The 15,015-nt window shown below is 38.9% G+C and overlaps 1 long non-coding RNA gene and 1 pseudogene across 1 annotated transcript; both read left to right on the top strand.

Annotated features, from left to right (window-relative positions):
* Positions 1-3,658, top strand: part of LOC131277014 (zinc finger protein 334-like) — a 266,430-nt pseudogene extending 262,772 nt beyond the window's left edge.
* A 4,867-nt stretch (positions 3,659-8,525) lies between these two features.
* Positions 8,526-14,720, top strand: LOC131276981 (uncharacterized). Its single transcript, XR_011647846.1, has 2 exons — positions 8,526-9,068; positions 12,379-14,720. It is a non-coding gene; the product is annotated as an uncharacterized lncRNA (long non-coding RNA).
* Positions 14,721-15,015: the final 295 nt, after the last annotated feature.

Here is a 15,015-nt window from a genome sequence, read left to right as displayed (position 1 = left end):
TGGTGCCGCCCACATGGAGAGCTGACACAACAAGATGACACCACAAAAAAAAAAACACAGATTCCCGTGCCGCTGACAACAACAGAAACGAACAAAGAAGACGCAGCAAATAGACACAGAGAACAGACAACCGGGGAGGGCGGGGAGGGGAGAGAAATAAATAAATAAATAAATCTTTTTTTTAAAAAAAAGACCCAAGGCAAAAAAAAAATATTCATTTTTATTTTTATTTTTTAGCTTTGATTTTGGAGAGGTTTTGGGTTGCAGAATGGTTGCAGCATTTTCAGGGGAGGATCACTGGTGCAGGGTGTCAGTGGTGGGGGTTTTTATGGGGAGGGGTAGACTTGAGGCATGTTTCCATGGAATATAAATAAGTTGCCATGGGGTGTTGTCTTATTGAGTGGAAACCCACACGATAATCAAAAAATATTGAATTCCCATCCTGGGGAGGAATATGATTTCTGCAGTTGTTGGGTTGAATGTTTTAGTAATGCCACTTAAAGACAGTTAGTTGATGGCATTGCTCATATTTTCTATGTCATTCTCGATATTCTTTCTACCCTCAATTACTGAGAAAGGAGTCTTGAAAGCTCTTACTCTAATTGGGGATTTGTTTATTTCTATTTTTAATTCTAAAAGTTTTTGCTACATCTGTTTTCAGCTCTCATCTAAGATTATGTCTTTTTGTACATTCATCATTTTGTCATGTAATGCCTCCTTTATTCTTGTTAGATTATTTGTGGTAACAATAGAACTACTCCAGCATTTTAAAATTAGAGTTTACATAGTATCATTTTCTTACTTTTGATTTTTAACCTACCTATAGCATTATATTTGATAAGAGTTTTTTTCATCATGTGTCATTTAAAAAACAATCAATTCTGACCATTTCTGCCTTTGAATTGGTGATATTTGACCACTTCAATGCAATACAATTATAGTTTTTGTAGGCATAAAGATTACACTTCATTATATGTGTGTGTTTTTTCTTTTTATGTATTGGGGCTGGGGATTGAACCCATTACCTCGTATGTGGAAAGCCAGTGCTCGACCACTGAGCAATATCAGTTCCCCTATTATGTTTTAGATTTAACTTTTAAATCATTCTCATAAAGAATATTTTAAAGTAATTTTATGTATAAAAAGGGAAAAAAGGTGAAAACTAAAGCATTCTGATATGTATAAATTACTGAATTTAGATCATACCTGTATCTGAATTCAGATCATGAAAGAATGCACAACAGCAGTAATAATTTACTATCCAAATAAGAAAAGCAACTGAATATGGTTCCTATTTATTTAATGTGATTCACATAAATCCTTTGTATGATACATAGTACTTGTATTAGCCAGGGTTCTCTGTTTCTAGGGAAACAGAATTGATGTGGTAAATATGTGTGTGTGTGTGTGTGCATGTATTATAAAAATTTTAAAACAGGAATTAGCTCACAGGACTGTGGGAATGGGCAAGTCCAAATTCTGGAGGGAATGCCACAGCTGGGATGTCCGATGAAGGTTTCAATGAACTTCCCAGGAAAAGCTGCCTGGCTGAATTGATGAAATCATCACTTCTCCTTTTAAGGGTTTCAACTGACTATATGAGACATCTCTCATTGTGAGAGCAGTCTCCTCAGTTGAAGGTGAATGTGGATGTAATTAGCCATAGATGAAGTCAACTTACTAATAATTTAAGTTCAAAAAATATCCCCACAGTAGCAATCAAGTCAGCGCTTGTTTGACCAAACAACTGGACACCATCACATAGTAATGGTGACACACAAATTCATCCATCACAGCACTGCATTGAAAATCTGGGCTCCATAGTCTTCAAAACCCCAGCGGTCCATGGTTTCATAGGGAAACAAGCCATTGGACTCCATTTTTGGAAAGTTATATCCCAGTTTATTTAACCATTTGGGAACTCCAGGAAATACATACATCTTATGATCTTTTACATGTAAACACTTAAGAGAGAAAATGCAGTTTGATTCTGAATTGGCATCTAGAAAGCACACAAGTGATATGATAAAATCCTGTTCATCCAGATGCAGTTTCTCCAGAGCGCCACTTTGTGAGTATGAAAATGGATAGTATTATTCTAATCTCTGCCTCCAGATCTGCACTGCATGAAGAAATACCCTTGAGAGAGAGAGGGAATTGAGAGACTGCTGATTTCTACAGGGTGAGACAATTCTAGTCCATGCTGAGTGGTAGCTTCCTTACACCCTGGCCTTTCACGTGCTGTTAGCCCAGATGAGCGCAGAAGACTAGGAAAGGACATGTGACATTTTAATGAGGTGCAGAGGTGCCCAAAGATGTACTTACCAAATCCAAAAAAAAATAAAAATAAAAATAAAAATATACTGTGTAGATTCCTTTATTCCATCTGCTCCTTTCCCCTCAAAATAAGGATGATGAGGTTCTCAAAGATGACTCCATGCACAAATAATTAGAACTATTTTCAAATCAGCTCAGTTCAGCACATTTTGCCAAGTCAGTATCTGACAAGCTCATATATGCTGATTTCTCTTTACTTTTACATAGATTAGATAGATCATACTTTCCCTGTACAAGCCATAAAAAATTTTGTATAAGGTTCTGATCTTCCCATTCTGCTATTTTCACTTGGTAATTGAAATACTAATTCCTACCACTGTAGCTCCTAGAGCAAGTCCCCCTATCCTTTCTAGGGAAGTAAAGAGAGGGATTAGACATGATATTTGGAAAATTTTCCAATAGCACTTTCAAATATAAGCACACACATATGATTCATTTAAAATTACCTAATTGTATAGATTTTTGCAAATACTTACATGTGCATACACATTTATACAACTCCATACACACTTATAAAGGTTAAATATGGATTTACCTAACATACACCAATCAATATATAGTTTCTTTATTTTGTCATCTAGTTTCCCTGAAATACTTTATACGGCTCTGGAAAGTATAGGGCATTTCCCTATTGAAATATTTTCTGCTGGGGGCCAAGAATAGTCCACAGATACCTAAGGATATTTTTTAAGAAAGAAAGAAAATAATAGATTGTACAAAAGGAGAACACATTTTGTTGATCATTTTAGTAAAGAAATTTAGCTCTTGGATAGTCAGAATATGCTCCAAAACCATTACTTCTGCCTTCCAGAGTCCAAAGGCACAGTAAGTGACATAGCACTTCTGTGTTCATGACCAACTCACTGGCAGATTTATTAATGTTCACATTATTATTATTCATTCTATGTATTTTAAAAGGAAATCAATTTCTCATGTTAGAATTACTCCACAGTAGTCTGATAACTCTAAGCAAACCATTCATAAAAGTACAGCATTTAGGTACTAGCAGAAGAGATCAGGTGGAGAGCTGTGAATAAGAATTTTGTGTTTTGTTTTTCTATTTTCATTCTGAAGAATCAGCATGCCTGAGAAATTTATCAACATGACCATCAAAATGGAATTCTTTCTCATGAGATTCTCTGATGACTGGATGCTACAGAGACTGTATGCCACACTTCTCTTCCTCATTTACCTGGCAGCAGTAATGGGGAGCCTTCTCATTATCACTGGCACCACCATTCACCAGCATCTCCAACTTCCCATGTCTTCCTTCCTGCTTGATATCTGCTATATCTCTGTCACTGTCCCTAATCCATCATGAACTCTCTGCCCAACAAACATTCCATCTCCTTCCTAGGATGCTCCACGCAAGTTTTTCTTATTTTGTTTTCCTGTGGCACATAGTTTGCCTTCCTTATAGTGATGTCCTATGACCGCTATGCTGCCATCTGCCATCCTCTGCACTATGAGGGCATTATGCACAGAGGTGCCTGTGTGCAGATGGTGACAGCATCATGGCTCAGTGGATGTGTTCATGGCTCCATTCATGTAGCAGGTACATTCTCTGACAGTTTCTGTGGACCCAATGTAGCCCATCAGTTCTTCTGTGGTATTCTATCAGTGCTTACACTTTCCTGCTATGGAGAGCATATTTTAGAAGATGAATTAGTTAACTGTTAACTCTTGTTTTGTTTCATGTGTTTCATTTTAATATTTGTTTCTTATGTTCACATTTTTTACCACTGTTTTAAGAATCCCATTTGTAAAAGGGAAGACAAAAAACTGTTTCAACTTCTCTGCCCCACCTCACCATGGTGATGCTGTTCCTGTCTTTTTTTTTTAATTTGATATTTATTTTATTTTTTAATCTTTTTTTAAAGATACAGAGATCACACAAAATGTTACATTAAAAAATATAAGTGGTTCCCATATATCCCACCCCCACAACACCCACTCCTCCCACATCAACAACTTCTTTCATTAGTGTGGTACATTCACTGCCTGTGATGAGTACATTTTGGAGCATTGCTACACAGAATGGATTATAGTATATATTGTAGATTACACTCTCTCCCGGTCCACTTAGTGCAATATGGTAGAATATACAATGTCCTGCATCTGCCTCTGCAATATCATTCAGGACAACTCCAAGTCCCAAAAATGCCCAAATATCACACCTTTATTCCCTTCCCCTGCCTTCAACTACTCCCGTGACTATTGATTCCACATCAGTGCTATAATTTCTTTCATTGCTAGAGCCACAATAATTCTGTAGTAGAACACCAGTAAGTCCACTCTAATCCATGTTTTATTTCTCCATCCTGTGGACCCTGGGATGGTGATGTCCACCACCTCTATATCAAGATTGGGCTTAGATCACACATGGTTGATGAATGCAATTCTCCTGCTTGGAATTTTAGGTACTCTCAGTTCCCTGGTGTGGTGGTTGACCTTCTCCACCTCCCTGTTAGATGACCTGGGCAAGACCAATGAACCAGAGAGTAGGAGTCACAACCCTGCTGAGGCCCAGGGCCCAGCTGGCACATGGCCAGTTCAGAGATTCAAGTCTCCTAAGTATACACCAATTCCAGTACCAACCACAGTTTCAGTAAAAGTGACAGAAGAGGCATGTGTAGAAAGGTCACATCTGAGCCCAGCTTCATCACACTTAGGAAGACAAACTATAATATAGGGCCCACTGACAAGGCCTTGAACTCCATAGCCATCTGTCATGACTGTAGAAACTGTGTGTCTCCATAGCCCTCAGGAGCACCAGTACCTGGGGTTGTATCTACTTTTGCTGTCTCTGTCATCTTGCTGAGGCATGCATAAGTGCAACCCCTCTGATGACCTCCCAACACTTTTTGAAGACTCTTAGCCACATAGACTGATTTGTCTTTACCATTTCCCCCTTCACTCAAGGTTTTTTTTCTAGTTTTATCACCAGATAGTGATTGGATCGGCACCAAGGAAGCTCATCCCCAGGAGTCATGTCCTACACTGGGGGGAAGGTAAATGCACTTACATGCTGAGTTTGGATTAGAGAGTGGCCACATTTGAGCAACATGGATGCTCTCAGGACATAACTCTTAGTCACCCTGCATCTCTAGGCCTAGTTCAAATTTCAGGCACACAGGCTCTTAAGGATAGTCATCAATATCAAGGGCTGATCACTGGACCATCCTACTTCACTGGTCTTTGCCCTTGCACTTGGGGAATTGTTGTTGTTCCATTAGGGAATGTGGCAGAGCCCCCCTGGCTAGGAGCTCAGGACTCCCTCAGTTGTCATTTGTAACTGTAACTACTATGAAAATACCCAATGAATATCCAAACACTACCCTACATATGTGCTCTGGAAAACTCACTCCCATCCATGAGGCTGGATTTTTTTCTTTTTATCTATCACTTCTACTCTCTGTTAGATTTCAGATGTATTGTCTTCCACATTGCTAATTCTTTCCTCTGCCCCTTCAAATCTGCTGGTATTTTCTGAGAGTATATTTTCTAATTCTTGGATTGTGCCATTCATCACCATCATATGTTATCTTTTTGCATATGTTTACAATTTCTTCAGTATGCTCTCCAAGTGTTTTCTTAATATCCTTAATCTCTTCCTTCACTTCATCAAGTTGGTCCATGATATTTGTTTGAAGAGCTTTGAGTATTTGTTCAGTGTTCTGCTCCTCTTCCTGATTTTTAGTTTGTTCTTTGGACTGGGCCATATCTTCCTGATTATTGGTATGGTTTGTAATTTTTTTGGGGGGGGCGCTGCTGTCTGGTCATCATTTTATCTTGATGAGTTTGTTCACTTGATTAGCTTCTCTGTCTTGCCTTTTTATTTAGTTGCTGTTTTTGTGTGTTTGTTAAGTTTCCCCTTTGACACTTTGTTCTTCTTATTCTATTTCCTTTTGTTGCCTAAATTCCCTTGATGGAAAAAGGGAAAGCAAAAGAGATATGAAAAGAAAAAGTGAAATAATAATATTGATAATAAGTGTTAGCAGTAGGATCATATAAGACCTACGAGAATGAATATTAAACTCATGTAAGCAGTGTATAGTTACAGCAATAAGAAAGTGGAGTAGGGAAGGAGACTTGGCCAGTGGATAGGGCATCCTTCTACCACATGGGAGGTCCATGGTTCAAACCTCAGGCCTCCTTGACCCATGTGGAGGTGGCCCACGTGCAGTGCTGATGTGCGCAATGAGTGCCGTGCCATGCAGGGGTGTCCCCCGCGTAGGGGAGCTCCACGCGCAAGGAGTGAACCCCATAAGGAGAGCTGCCCAGCGTGAAAGAAAGTGCAGCCTGCCCAGGAATGGTGCTGCACACACAGAGAGCAGATACACAAGATGATGCAACAAAAAGAAACACAGATTCCTGTGCTGCTGAAAACAACAGAAGTGGACAAAGAAGAATTCACAGTGAATGGACATAGAGAGCAGACAACGTGGAGGTTGGGGGAGAGGGGAGAGAAATAAACAAAAAAATAAATAAATCTTAAAAAACAAAAACAACAAAGTGGAGTACCTACAATGTAAATGGGAAACTGAATATGGAGAAGAATATAGCTGGTGTTTATGCGTGATGAATCTGGACTCAGATGGGATCTCTCTCTTCATAAGACTTTCATGCTACTGTGCTGGAGTTGTAGTTGGTGTTGGGGTTTAAGATATATTTAGGGGATCGGAATCTCTGGACTGACAATGTGATAGCCAGGCCCTGAGCCTCAACAGACTCCAGCACCTACAATGTGATTTATTGAACTCATCTCACTCAGCTAAGATGGAGTTGAATAAGGACAACCACCACACCATGGAGCCTAGAGTGCCTACAACTGAAAGCGGGAGGATTGCATCCAGTATCCATGTGGAATCTGTGCCTCCTCTTGACATAGAGGTGCAATGGACACAACCAATCCAATGTCCACAGAGAAAAGGTGGCATTGGAGTGGGAAAAGTGGACATGGTGGCTAATGGGTATGGGGAATGGCAGGAAGAGACGAGATGTGGAGGCACCTTTGGGACTTGGAGCTGCCCTGGGTGGTGCTTCAGGGGCAATCACCGGACATTGTAAATCCTCACAGTGCCCACTGGATGGAATGGGGGAGAGTATGGGCCATGATGTGGACCATTGACCATGAGGTGCAGAGGTGCCCAGAGATGTACTTACCAAATGCAATGGATGTGTCATGATGATGGGAATGAGTGTTGCTGGGGGGGGGAGTGGTGGGGTGGGGGTGGTGGGGTTGAATGGGTCCTCATATATATTTTTTTAATGTAATATTTTTACAGAATCAATAATAAAATAAATAAATAAATAAATTTTTAAAAAAAACCTGTACCAAATCAGTGACCAAAAAAAAAAAAAAAAGACCAGCATGATCAGGAGAGAGGGAAACAGAAAAAAAGGACAATAACAAGTAGAGTTAATAAAAGAAAGAAAACTGAATAGAAGTGTTAGAAATAAAATGCCAGAAAAATGGGGGGCTAAACAAAGAGGTGGAATGTAAGAGCAACAACAGAAGATAGAAAGATGTAGGGAGGAAAAGAGCTGGTGCTGGTAGCCAAAATCAGTACACACAGAAAAGGGGAAATTGAGGATGAGGTTCTGGTAATGCCAGGGTTCAGGGTTCGGGGAACACTGGGTTCAGAGAATGTGGGTTCAGGGAACACGAGTTCAGAGAATGTGGGTTCGGGGAACACGGGTTCAGGGAATGTGGGGTTTGGAGAACACAGGTTCAAGGATCATGGGATCGGGGAATGTGGGGCTTGGGGAACATTGCTGTGTGACCACCAGGTTCAGAGAATGCTGCAACTACCTGCCCTAATGGAGGGGTTTAGCTGTCCCACAGCTGCAGCCACAAGCACCTGTAATCCGAGGTTTTACCTTGAGCAATCACTCTTTTTGTCACACTCTCTCCAGGTTGCTCTCCAGAAGTTTCCTGCTTTGTGCATTCCCCAAACAGCTCACTCAAGCAGGATTTTGTCCCCACTCAGCCACTTTTTTCTAGGAGAGAAGATGTGGGTGCACTTACTCCATTGCCATCTTGCTGTTCCAGTTTTCTGGGAGTACTACATATTTTGCAAGAAATTTTGAGTCTTCTTCCCTGAAGTTGCTGATATCTGTGCTTTACACAGAGTAACCCCCCACTCTGAATCCTCTCATCTACAGTCTGAGGAACAAGGTCCTGTGTGGGAAACAAAGGCATGTTGTTTCCATGGAAGCAAGTTACTTCCTTGACCACTGAGTCAAGCTGTCCCTTATGATTATTGGTGCGGAGCACAGTCTTGGCTGGGTCAGCACACCTGCAGGCAGAACAATACATATAGAACAGAACAACCTGGGTAACAGGATTTATGAGTATAGTTACTGATTCTTATAATAATAGTTCCAGTAAAGTTTGTTGGGTTTTCATCAATCACTAGTTAATATAGCATGAGGTAAGGGTAATAGGTAACTTGATTTTGTGCTGAATGTCACGTAGGTTAGGGGTATATATATTAGCCCCCCAACTCAATAAACTTGTCTGATGAGCTTGAGAAATCAATGCTCTCAGATCCCCTGAACCCAATCTTTCTTTTTCTTTCATTCCCGATACCTCGGGTCGCCGAACAAAACTCCGACAGGTGGCGCCCAGACGTGGGGCTCGAGGCAGAGGATTCATCAAGGCACGGCAGCGTAGGATCTTCCACCTCTGGATCGGGAACGCGGAAAGCTGAAAAGCCTTTTTTAAGGTAAGGAGCGTCGAAATTAATTAACCCGGGTAAATTGCTGCTTCATATTATTAAGTTTTGCTTTCTGTTAGCATCAGGGTATGGGTAATCAACCAGGACGCTTGGAAGAATATTCACAGGTTTTGAAAACACTGTTGCATAGTGTAGGCGTCACAGTTAAGACTGCAGATTTGTTAGAATTGTTTGCTTTGGTTCAAAACCATTGTTATTGGTTTCAACTGCAAGGAAAGAATTTGATGAATGTTAAGCAGTGGAGGCAAGTAATGAAAGAATTGCGGAGAGCATATCAGAAAGGAGAGAATATACCTGTATCAGTTTGGGCCTTAGGACAGCATATTGCTGCTGCATTAGATTCTTTGCAGTCTGACAAAGAGGATGAGATTGTTCTTTTCTCAAGGGAGGAAATGGCTATGAATGATACAGGTAAAGAAAGGAATTCGGAGGAGGAACCGGAAGAAGAGGAGTTATTTGAAGTTAGAGATACAAATCCATTCTTAACTAAATCTATGTCGGAGCTAAATATTTCTAAAGTAAACATAAATCCTAATTTGACTCATGAGGTTCCTTCTGCACCTCCAGAACCTGGAAAAGTACCTAGTGGACTTTTCTCTATGGACATGCCTTATGTTCGTAGCAGCTTTAAGCCAAATCCTGTGCCTGTTACTCCATTAATGAAATGTCTTTTATTGGGATCTAGTCAAGGTGAGCCTCTGGCTATGCAAGCTGTAGCAGCTTTTCCTGTAACTATTCAACAAATTCCTCCTGATGCTGGACACTCACAAGGGGGTGTCAAGCTTCATCCTGAGCCGAAAACTTTTAAACTATTGAAAGATTTAAAACGGGCAAAGATACTAAATAATGTTCTTGTTAGTGAAATCAGGCTTGTAAGAAAACTCTCTGTTAAAGTGTTAACTAAGATAAGGAAACTATTCTGGCAGCAACTCTGCAACCCCCCTGCTGTCTACATGACAATGTAGCTGTGGGCTAGTGGGGGTTAATAGAGTTAAGCCACTGAAAAAAGAGAAAAACATGGCAACATTGGTGTTCTGTTTTATTTCCATGCTAATTCTAATTGGGCTTATTTAACCAAGATAATAAAATTAGTACAAAATTTTTATCAAGGTTTAAAAAGGAATTTTCAGTTTTAAATCAATAGTTTACTCCTGAACTTCAAGTCTCAGTGTAGTCTTACAGAGTAATAATCCAAAAATGTGTGTTAACGGTCTGTCTAAACTGCTAAATTAGAGTTTTAACTACATTTATGCTGCTCAAGTTATCTTAACTGATTGCTGATAACTAATAAAAATATTTCCAAGCACAAGCTTGCATGTTACAGGTAACATGGATTCCAGAAGAAATCTGAAGAAGTGATATTTAAAATGTGATATAATGGAGAGCTTAAAAGCAGCTATACCAAGAAAGTAAGAATTATGAGTTAATTGTAAACTGTATGTTTCTGTTACTGTGTTGTGATTGTTCTGTGTTTGTTCGTTCAATGTCAGTGTATATTTTGATACCTCCGGATGGTAATATAAATTAATAAAAATTTATAAAAGAGCTCTATTCAAATGGCCAAAAATTAAATAAGTGCTTATATTAATACATAAGTTTAAATGTTAATAAGATCTCTACAATGATAAAAATTGTGAGTCTTGATTAACAAAATTACTATAAGTCTTTATAAAAGGTTGTTCTTGCCTAGATTGAAATGAATAGCTTATTTTTCTTCACAGGATAATATGAAGGATGTAAAACTTAAATGAATATTAAAAAGGTTAAAAGTTTGTGAGAATGCTAATTGAAATTTAATAAGTTTTTGCAAAAAAGTGTGTTTTGCCCTAAAGTAGGATGGCTAATTTTCATAAACTCTTGGAACTTAAATGCATGTGGCAAGTTACAGAAAGTATTGTGGTTTTAATTATTATAAAAGAGTGTGTGTCACAAAAACAACCTCTTATCATAGATTAAAGTAACAACACTGTAGTATGCAGCAATCCCAAACACTGCTAGTTGCAAAAGTTAATGTCCAGCTGTGTTGCTATCACTTTGTTTTAAAACTTGCTAAGACTTTCTTTAGTGTCTTCTTAGACTAATCAAGCCAGCTGCATTCCTCTATCTGTAAAAAACGCAACAATAAACTTCTGCGGTGCTTTTCAGGGCTATGTGCATAGCCCAACTATCTTGTACAGTATTTAATATAGTAATAGTAATAAAAAAGCAGCATACGTTACTTCTTGAAAAGAACAGGCTTGGCAGACTCCATTCATGTCTGCTCAGCTTACTGAATTTGCTGCCATATTTAAGGTGTTAACAATATTTAAGGAAGCTTTGAATATTGTTTCTGATTCTGAATATGTATGTCTTACTATTAAGCATATTGAAACGGCTCATATCTTTGTTACTGATAAATTATCTCAACTTTTTGCTGATTTGCAACATCTCATTAGATTAAGACAGCATCCTATTTACATTACACATATACGTTCTCATACATCTTTGCCTAGTCCTATGACAGCAAGTAATGCTCGAGCTGATTTATTAGTGGGGTGTTTACAAAGTGCTCGTGATTACCATGCTTTAACTCACATTAATGCTAAAGGCCTGCGAAATAAATATCAAAAGCTTACTAGACTACAAGTGCAGGAAATTATTCGTACTTGTCCGACCTGTGGACCACTGACAGCAGTGCCTTTTCAGGCTGGAACTAATCCCAGAGGCCTGACTCCTAATCAGTTATGGCAGATGGATGTTACTCACATTCCATCCTTTGGTAAATTACAATATGTTCATGTTTGTATTGACACTTATTCTCATTTCATGTGGACTACTGCCCAAAGTGGGGAACGGTTTCATCATGTTCGCTCACATCTCTGGTCTGCTTTTGCTGTGATGGGATGCCCTCTAAAGATTAAAACTGATAATGGACCTTCTTACATTAGTAAATCCTTTGCTTCCTTTCGTAGGAAATATGCTATTGAACATGTTACCGGCATTCCCCATAATCCTACAGGTCAAGATATTGTTGAAAGATGCCATCATACTCTCAAGACTATGCTTTTAAAACAAAAAGGGGGAGATGATGGTATGATATCACCTAAAGATCAATTGGCTAAAGCTTTATTTACCTTAAATTTTCTTAACGTTTATGATTCTATGACACCAGCTGAATGTCATTTTGAACATTCTCAAAAATCCACAGAAATGGCAGAACCTGAAAATCAACCAGTATTTTGGAAAGATGTTTTAAGTAATGTATGGAAGAAAGGCAGGGTTAAAGTATGGGGGCGAGGTTATGCTCTTATCATTTCAGAAAATGGAGAAGAAATCTGACTTCCAGCAAAAAGGATTAAACCTAGGACTGAAGAAGTGGAGTCTTCTACACATGTGGATCCTACTGACAGTGAGTGAAACCGGCAATGGTAATGGTAATTACACATATTGGGCATATATCCCTAATCCCCCATTACTTCGAGTGTTAACTTGGAAAGATCCTTCTTTTCCTGTCTATTTGAATAAAACTATTATATTTCCTGGACCCGTGGATGATAGGTTACCACTTAAGCCACGAGAAGAAGGACAAAAGATTTATAATCTCCTTCTTCCATTTGATTTCCGACCTCTTTGCATTGGCAATCGCCCACAATGTATGGCTGTGAAAAATAGAACTATGATTAATTTTAGCCATAATAATACTAAATCTTTAGTAACTTTATTCCCATCTTATCAATACCAAGAATATAAGTATCCAAGTTATAGTTGTCCTAAGAGGAATGCTGATGATATGCAAAGATGGTATGAATGCCATATGGGAAGAGGATCTGTCGTTTTTAATGATTCCTATGGAATAGTTTGGGAAAGTGCCCCATGGGGAATCCCAACAAATATAAGGGCAGATTTATTTGGTATGGTATAAATAGCTTGGGACAACAAATTAGTAATATGCAGTATCCCTTTCATGATTCCCTTGATTTGGATGAGAAAGTAATTTTTACCAAAAATAATAGTGATTGGAAAAATATAGGGAAATGGGTTCCTTTTCCATGGTGCAATAGCACTGGAATCCATGATCAAAAACAAATACGGAAAGTCTTCGTAGGAGTGGTATCTACTTCTGAATGGAAAGATAATAAAAGTATGGATGGACAATATTTACAATTAGATCAAATTCATCATTTTCAATCATGTGTCAGAGATCCATATGTGTTTGTGGTAGGGAAGGCTACCATTACTGAAAATGCTTTGTTCTATAAGGATGGCACTTTGTATACTTGCTTGTCTGAGAATATTTTACAGAATGGAGATATTATCACCATGGCTCGCCGAAGATGAGGAGTGTGGATCCCGGTGAAAATGAATCAGATGTGGCAGTCATCACCTGAAAGTCATCTTCTTTTCCACCTGGCTCAAGGACTGTTGAAACGATCTAAGAGATTTCTGGGACTTCTCATAGCTGGCATTCTTGGTCTCATTGGTGTCATCACTGCTGCTGCCACTGCTGCTGTTGCATTGCATGAGACGGTGCAGACCCAGCAATACGTGCATGATTGGCACAAGAATGCAAGTGACTTATGGCATAGTCAAGAGCACATTGATGAAGGACTTAATAATAGAGTTAGTGATTTGGAATCTGCTGTTTTACACTTAGGAGATCAAGTTTATAATTTGAATTTGTTAAGAGGATTGAAATGTGATTGGAATGAAAGTAATTTTTGTATTACTCCTTTGGATTATAACATGTCTATGTTTCAATGGAATAAGATCAGAAATCATTTGTTAGGACATAAAGGAAATATGTCATTAGAAATTGAGGAATTGCAGAAAAAGATTTTAGAAATGTCTCATAATCAGATATACGTAGATAGTGATAAGGATATCTTTAATGATTTGATTTCACATTTGAATAAGCTTAATCCTGTTGATTGGTGGAAATCTCAACATTTCTTATCTGCCTTAGGAATAGGGATATGTGTATTAATCCTGTTGCTCATGGTTGTCGCTTGCCTGGGAAAAGGTGTTTGCCAGAGATTGCACCGTGTGGACACCATGGGACAAGCAAACAACATAGTACTTGCTAAAACTCTACAATAGTACCCCGAAGTCAGTGCGCTTGGCTGGTAGTCAGTGACGGGCAACTTGGCTAGCCTTTCAGTCAACCTAAGACAGGGACGTGGCCTTTCACTGCCACGCTTCCCCAGGACGGGTAAGGCTGATTGTGCGTAGCCTCGACCTAAGACAGACACAGTCACCCTGACTAAAACAAAAAGGGGGAAATGTGGGAAACAAAGGCATGTTGTTTCCATGGAAGCAAGTTACTTCCTTGACCACTGAGTCAAGCTGTCCCTTATGATTATTGGTGCGGAGCACAGTCTTGGCTGGGTCAGCACACCTGCAGGCAGAACAATACATATAGAACAGAACAACCTGGGTAACAGGATTTATGAGTATAGTTACTGATTCTTATAATAATAGTTCCAGTAAAGTTTGTTGGGTTTTCATCAATCACTAGTTAATATAGCATGAGGTAAGGGTAATAGGTAACTTGATTTTGTGCTGAATGTCACGTAGGTTAGGGGTATATATACTAGCCCCCCAACTCAATAAACTTGTCTGATGAGCTTGAGAAATCAATGCTCTCAGATCCCCTGAACCCAATCTTTCTTTTTCTTTCATTCCCGATACCTCGGGTCGCCGAACAAGACTCCGACAGTCCTGCAGATGGCATTAGGAGAAGCAACAGCAATGAAGCTTGCAAAATGATTTATTGATTTTGATATTTAGTTTTAATTAATATGAGTAAATTTTCAAAATAAGGAGACATCTCTATTCTCCTTTTTCTAATCAACAGAATTTAACAAGTTGTATGTTAAGAGTGTCCTAGGACTAAATTCTATTAACTTATTTTATGTGTAGTAAATGAGTAGCTTGCAAATACTTGATTCAATGTTTC

Source organism: Dasypus novemcinctus, chromosome 31, assembly GCF_030445035.2.
Source record: "Dasypus novemcinctus isolate mDasNov1 chromosome 31, mDasNov1.1.hap2, whole genome shotgun sequence".
In the NCBI taxonomy this organism is placed as follows: domain Eukaryota; kingdom Metazoa; phylum Chordata; class Mammalia; order Cingulata; family Dasypodidae; genus Dasypus; species Dasypus novemcinctus.
The sequence above is the reverse complement of the archived record's forward strand: the minus strand, read 5'-3'. Positions and strand labels throughout refer to the sequence as shown.